The sequence below is a fragment of the Triticum urartu genome, chromosome 3A (genome assembly GCF_056163025.1).
Source record: "Triticum urartu cultivar PI428250 chromosome 3A, HENAU_Tu73, whole genome shotgun sequence".
Lineage (NCBI taxonomy): Eukaryota > Viridiplantae > Streptophyta > Magnoliopsida > Poales > Poaceae > Triticum > Triticum urartu.
The window spans coordinates 609246556-609254555 of NC_141875.1; positions in this window are offsets into that span (position 1 = coordinate 609246556).

The following is an 8000-nucleotide window of genomic DNA, read 5'->3' on the forward strand; positions in this document are numbered from 1 at the left end:
AAGAGGCAAATAGAGAAAGAGAGGGAGGATAGAGAGAGAGGGGGTGAATAAAATGGCAAGGGTGAAGTGGGGGAGAGGAAAACAAGAGGTAAATGGCAAATAATGTAATGCGGGAGATAAGGGTATGTGATGGGTAGTTGGTATGTTGACTTTTGCGTAGACCTTCCCGGCAACAGCGCCAGAAATCCTTCTTGCTACCTCTTGAGCACTGCGTTGGTTTTCCCCGAAGAGGAAGAGATGATGCAGCAAAGTAGCGTAAATATTTCCATCAGTTTTTGAGAACCAAGGTATCAATCCAGTAGGAGGCTACGCGTGAGTCCCTCGTACTTGCACAAAACAAATAAATCCTGCAACCAATGCAAATAGGGGTTGTCAGTCCCTATAAGGCCACTTACGAGAGTGAGATCTGATAGATATGATAAGATAATATTTTTGGTATTTTTATGATAAAGATGCAAAGTAAAATAAAGGCAAAGTAAATAGCAAAGGAAATAACTAAGTAGTAGGATATTAATATGATGAAGATAGACCCGGGGGCCATAGGTTTCACTAGTGGCTTCTCTCGAGAGCATAAGTATTCTATGGTGGGTGAACAAATTACTGTTGAGCAATTGATAGAATTGAGCATAGTTATGAGAACATCTAGGTATGATCATGTATATAGGCATCACGTCCGAGACAAGTAGACCGACTCCTGCCTGCATCTACTACTATTACTCCACTCATCGACCGCTATCCAGCATGCATCTAGAGTATTAAGTTAAAACAGTGTAACGCCTTAAGCAAGATGACATGATGTAGAGGGATAGACTCATGCAATATGAAGAAGACCCCATCTTGTTATCCTCGATGGCAACAATACAATACGTGCCTTGCTGCCCCTACTGTCACTGGGAAAGGACACCGCAAGATTGAACCCAAAGCTAAGCACTTCTCCCATTGCAAGAAAGATCAATCTAGTAGGCCAAACCAAACTGATAATCCGAAGAGACTTGCAAAGATAACCAATCATACATAAAACAATTCAGAGAAGATTCAAATATTATTCATAGATAGACTTGATCATAAACCCACAATTCATCGGTCTCAACAAACACACCGCAAAAAGAAGATTACATCGAATAGTTCTCCACAAGAGAGGGGAGAACATTGATTGAGATCCAAAAAGAGAGAAGAAGCCATCTAGCTACTAACTATGGACCCGTAGGTCTGAGGTAAACTACTCACACTTCATCGGAGGGGCTATGGTGTTGATGTAGAAGCCCTCCGTGATCGATGCCCCCTCCGGCGGAGCTCGGAACAGGCCCCAAGATGGGATCTCGTGGATACAGAAAGTTGCGGCAGTGGAATTAGGTTTTTGGCTCCGTATCTGATCGTTTGGGGGTACGTAGATATATATATATAGGAGGAAGGAGTACGTCGTTGGAGCAACAAGGAGCCCACGAGGGTGGAGGGCGCGCCTGGGGGGGTAGGCGTGCCCCCCTACCTCATGGCCTCCTGTTTCTTTTATTGACGTAGGGTCCAAGTCTCCCGGGTCTTGTTCATTGAGAAAATCACGTTCCCGAAGGTTTCATTTCGTTTGGACTCTGTTTGATATTCCTTTTCTTCGAAACCCTAAAATAGGCAAAAAAAACAGCAATTCTGGGTTGGGCCTCCGGTTAATAGGTTAGTCCCAAAAAATAATATAAAAGTGGATAATAAAGCCCAGTAATGTCCAAAACAGTAGATAATATAGCATGGAGCAATCAAAAATTATAGATACATTGGAGACGTATCAGGGCGGCAGGGCATGGTGTGCCAACTGGCCGATCCGTCTCCCGTGTTCTGCTCTTCCTCGCCGGAGACCGTACCTTTGTCTTGAACCCCGCCCCCGTACATGGAGATCGCAGATGGAGGACGTCGGTCGCCACCGTAGAATAGGTTTAGGGTCGGGTTTCTTTTATTTTTCTGTCCTATAAAAGTTCAAAATGTAATGAAAATCTGTCGTGTTTGCATTAATCTCGGCTGGTGTATATGAACTTTCACAATAATATAGTATATTGTAGGAGTACTAGCAAGATGCATGTGCGTTGCACGGAACATCAAGACCTTGTGGGAGAAAAGGATGAACGAGGGAAGGCCTTATCTGCAAATGTGGGTAGGAGTGCGGGTAAATTGTCATAGTTTCCTTCCTATCCGTTAGATATAGATCGGACGCCCTATATTGCAGGATGGCAGGCACACCATCATCAAAAACTCTGCTTTTTATTGAACCGAGACAAAGCTAACATGCGAAGTAAATAAACACATAGGGTCTACATACATAATTTATCTTAGGAACTCCAATAGTACATCCACTACACATTCACGCATTTCACATCTTTCTACATCTACGGGAACCTACGAAAGGGTTAACGTAAATTGCCTCTCTCTCCTCCCTGATTTTCATGGTGGTGGGCCCCTACCTCCCCCCAATCTACAATCAACAGATCACATGTTTCACATTATGTTAATTACGTAACTGGGATTATGTAGGTGTAGCATTACTCGTCCAAAAAAACCAACTGAGCCAACCTCCCAGCATATCGTGCGGGAAAAGACCCGGCTGCGCCGTTTTAGTCGGGATTATCGGATTACTAGTAGTAGTATCGATGGATCGCGCAAAGCACCAAGTCTTTTTTAGGGGGCGAAGGACCTAGTTTAAAAGGAAAAAGGGGGTACACTCACAGCACCCCTGTCGCGATCGCATTGCACCCCACACACGTTCGGTCCTGCACACGGCTCACGCAAACGGAACGCGCTTTGGCTTGCCTCTTCACTGACACGTGGGACTGCACTTGGAGAAATTGGCCATGCACCAAACTCCCCCCGCCCACCGCGCGAACCCCCCCCCCCCAAAAAAAATTCCCCCCAAATCCCAAATTCAACCGCCCTTCGGCCAACTAGCCAATAATATTCCCCAAACCCCCTCCCCTGTCCCCCTCCACTCCATTCTCTCCGCCAAAGCTGCCCTCCCCGCCGCGCCGATACGTCGGCGTCGCGGTTCGTCGAGGGGACGGACGGCGATCCTCTCGCTCCCATAGTACGCTCTCGTAGACTGTCGTCCTCGAACCGCGCCGCCACCGCTGGCAACGTTCTTGTGGAGGCACACGGCGGTCAGCGCCGCCACCGCTGGCGACGTTCGTGTGGAGACGCACGGCGGTCAGCTTCTCCCACAGTACGCGCATTCTAGACTGAGGCCCCGTGCATGTCCGTGTAGCGCTGAATGTTAGCTGATAGACGCTGTTAATCTCACTGTTTGCCGAACTAGTTTACAGTCAATATGCTCTGCTTAAGAAGCTTCCTTGCCCTGTTCTGCACTCAATCTGCTTAGCTGAGATGGCATGCCAAGCCCGATTAGTTGCTAAAATATCCTGCCATATATTTATTGTGACATAGATTGCCATGGTCTAGTAGCCAATCTGTTAGGTGAAATAGCTCTACATCGTTTTATACTCGATCTTTGTTGCTGCGATGGCCTTCGATAGTTCGATGGCTGTGTGCTCGGCCTCATTGACTGCTGAAACAGCCTACCATAATTTAGCACTCAATTTTTTTTGCTGAATTAGCTTTAAATATATTTCGTTACTTAGATATGCTCGTCCAAATATCTTGCCATAGCTTTAGACATCGACCTAGGTATTTTTTATGGACTTCATAAAAAAGCATATATGTTTTTCCTGTAATATCTAGTAGAAGAACTAATTTGTATGTCTAACAGATGGAAAGGACTTGGATAACTTCTGCTCGAAGATTCTCCGTTGCATATGTCGAGGGGGTTGAAAACTTCATGAACTTTATCGGAGCTGAGTACGGTGGTCTGAAATCAGATGTGCTCTGCCCGTGTAGCAGTTGTATGAATTCAGTTACAAGACCCTAGTCAACTATGCAAAATCATCTACACTTGTATGGGATGTCGGTCACATATACTAGGTGGGTTCATCATGGTGAAGCCATGGACATCAACGTTACTGACTACGTGGAAGCAGCAGATCACCATCTTGATCTGCCTGATGCTCAGGTGGAAGAGGAGGAGGAGGAGGTGGTGGTGGTGGTGGCGGCGGAGCCAGTGAGTTTGACCAACATTGAAACAATTCTATGAAATGCTCGTGCATTTCGTGAACTTTCACCTACAGAAGAAAAATAGTGGGCCCGCATGTTGGAACAATGCAACATGGCCGTCACCCTAGGAAATAAGCTCTCAGTATTCTCAGCTATGGTCACCTTTCTTCACGTGAAGACATCTGAGCGGATGACCAACAAATCATTCAATGCGATGTTGGCTTCTTTCCGCAAAGCTTTCCCAGATGCATCTGAGCTGCCACACACCTATAGTAAAATGAAGAATTTCCTTCGTGCAGTTGGAATTGGATATGATATGATCCATGTTTGTAAGAATAATTGTGTTATGTTCCGGAAGGATTATGCCAACTTAAGTGAATGCCCAAAATGCAAATCATCAAGATGGAAAGATGGCGATGTTTTAGAGAGGATTCCTCATAATGTTCTGAGACATTTTCCAATTACACCAAGCTTGCAGAGGTTGTTTCGTGATGCTAAAACAAGAGATGATGTACTGTGGCATTCTAGGAACTAGGAGTATAGAGATCAGAATGTAATGAGCCATCCATCACATGGTAGTGAGTGGAAAAGCTTCAATCAGAAACACAAAAAGTTTGCTGCTGACCCAAGAAACATTAGACTTGGCTTAGCCTCAGATGGATTTAACCCATTTGGCCACCAGAGCGCCACATATAGCATGTGGCCAGTGAAGGAAATATGCCCTAGAGGCAATAATAAAGTTATTATTTATTTCCTTATTTCATGATAAATATTTATTATTCATGCTAGAATTGTATTAACCGGAAACATGATACATGTGTGAATACATAGACAAACAGAGTGTCACTAGTATGCCTCTACTTGACTAGCTCGTTGATTAAAGATGGTTATGTTTCCTAACCATAGACATGAGTTGTCATTTGATAAACGGGATCACATCATTAGGAGAATGATGTGATTGACTTGACCCATTCCGTTAGCTTAGCACTTGATCGTTTTAGTTTACTGCTATTGCTTTCTTCATGACTTATACATGTTCCTATAACTATGAGATTATGTAACTCCCGATTACCGGAGGAACACTTTGTGTGCTACCAAACGTCACAACGTAACTGGGTGATTATAAAGGTGCTCTACAGGTGTCTCCGATGGTACTTGTTGAGTTGGCATAGATCGAGATGAGGGTTTGTCACTCCGATTGTCGGAGAGGTATCTTTAGGCCCTCTTGGTAGTCCACATCACTATAAGCCTTGCAAGCAATGCAACTAATGAGTTAGTTGCGAGATGATGCATTATGGAAACGAGTAAAGAGACTTGCCGGTAACGAGATTGAACTAGGTATTGAGATACCGACGATCGAATCTCGGGCAAGTAACATACCGATGACAAAGGGAACAACGTAGGTTGTTATGCGGTTTGACCGATAAAGATCTTTGTAGAATATGTAGGAGCCAATATGAACATCTAGGTTCCACTATTGGTTATTGACCAGAGACGTGTCTCGGTCATGTCTACATAGTTCTTGAACCCGTAGGGTCCGCACGCTTAACGTTCGGTGACGATCGGTATTATGAGTTTATGTGATTTGATGTACTGAAGGTAGTCCGGAGTCCCGGATGAGATCGGGGACATGACGAGGAGTCTCGAAGTGGTCGAGACGTAAAGATTGTCACATCCCTAGTTCTAGTATGCTCTGACCTAGCTAGTCATGTGTTGCATCATGTTTAAATTCTTATGAATTTGAATTGGGGACTGTTGAAACCCTAGCACAGATGAATCTAACTAGGTTCAAATAAAAAAATATCATTTTCAATGATCCCAAAATTCCTTTGGAAAAGTTCATCATTTTTGAATTGGTCTAGAACCTCTGCCAAAAATGGTGCACATTTTCCTAGGTCACTTTGGATTTTTTGAATGAATTCATAAAGTATTTGAATTTGGGCATTTTTAATTGCTATAAATAATTAAAATGCCCAAATAATTCTGAAAGTGGTTGAGGGCTATTGGAAATATTTTCAAAAGTGCCCACAATTATTTTTAGGGTTTTTGAAAATGCCTTAGCATTTTATTTAAGTCAAAAACAATTACAGAAAATTAGAAAAGAGAACAGAAAAATAAAACAGAACACAAACTTACATGGCCTTACCTGAGAGGCCCAGCAGCAGCCAGCCCACCAGAGCCCAGCTGCCAATCGTCGCCCTCCTTGCGGCAGAAGGACGCGGGCGCGTGCCCGCCGCGCGTGGCCACACGCCGGCCACCTCCAGGCTGCCTGCCTGTGCGACGACCCCCTGGAGACGCCACGCACCCCCCAGGCCCTCTCACTCCTCCCCCCTTGCTCATCCCCTCCCCTGTCCCTCTCGCGCGCACCCACCCGAGCGCAGCCGTCGCCGCCGCTCGTTCCTGCTGTGCCCTGAGCCTCCCCCTCACCTCTCTGACATGCCCAGGGGCTCCGCCACCATCGCCTACACCCCCCTGTTGACTCACGCGACTCCAAACGCCACCGAACGCCGTCTTCGCCTTCGTCTTCAACCTCGGGCACCCGAGCCTGTCTCCGGTCGATTCGGCACCGCTAGGACCTCCCCGAGCTGGCTGACCCCCTCTTCGGCACCGCTGTGAGCTCCTACGCCCCTCTCCCCGTCGATGCGTCCATCCTCTAGTCGTGTTTACCACCTCGGCCGAAGCTCGCTGCCGCCGTCCATGGCACCGCCGTGGCCACAGCTGCTGCCACCCGCGTCCGAGCTCATCAGCACGCTCAACGCACCCATAGGAGCATGATGCACCCACCAACTCCTCCCCTAGTGCTCCATAGCCCCGTTTCCATCGATGGCCGAACCACGGTCGCCGCAAACCTCGTCGCCGGCGTTGATTTCGGCGACCATCTGGTCCAGCTCCACCACCCACACACGCGGCTAAGCCCCAGCTCTCCATAGAACCCAACCACGCCCCAAACCGTGGTCTATAGCGCGATCCCGACGCGCTCCGCCGCGTCTGGACTCGCCGGCGGCTAAACACCGGCGACCCCTGACCCGTTGACCGGCGTGGGTTGACCCCACTACCCGGTTTGACCTCCCCCTCTCTCTCACTGACTTGCGGGCCCCGCCCGACTAATTACCCTAGTTAGCACTAATTAACTAGCTAGGTTAGTTATTACAGTCACTGACTAGTGGGCCCTGCCCAGTTAGTTAGGGCTAACTAACTTAGTTAGTTGACTGGGTCACTGACTAGTGGGTCCCACTGGTCAGGATTGACCTGGTCGACGCCTGTTGACTGCCGACATCACCCTGACGTAGTGCTGACGCAATAATGTAATTTCTAGATTAAAAACAATTCTGGAAATTCCTGAAATTGCTTTAAACTTCCAAAAAGCATAGAAATTCAACCGTAGCTCAGAATGAAATAAATTATATATGAAAAATTATCAGAAAAATCCAATCTATCCATATGTACCATTTTCATGCATGTTAGAACAACTTGAGGCCACTGTTTAGGACAAATCAAATGAATGGTATTTAAATAACCACATGTGGAGTTTGAATTTGAACTTTGGGTTCAAAGCAACTTCATTTAATTGTGTTGCTAGTTGCATTAGCTCAATCAACAACATATTGCCATGTCATTGCCATGCATCATGTTGTGCATCGCATTGATTGTGTTCCTTCTCTGTTGCCGATGGTTGTCCCCTCTCGATAGACGTTGTACCGACGTTGTGATCATTGACACTGATGAAGACCCAATGATATCTTCAGAAGTGCCAGGCAAGCAAAACCCCTTTGCTCATTACGATACAATCCCACTCTCTCGCTCCTGCTCTCTTTTACTGCATTAGGACAACAACGATTCATCTGTTACTTGTTGCGGTAGTTGAACCCCTTATCCTCTGCATGACCTGTCATTGCCACAGTAAATAGATGAAACCCACT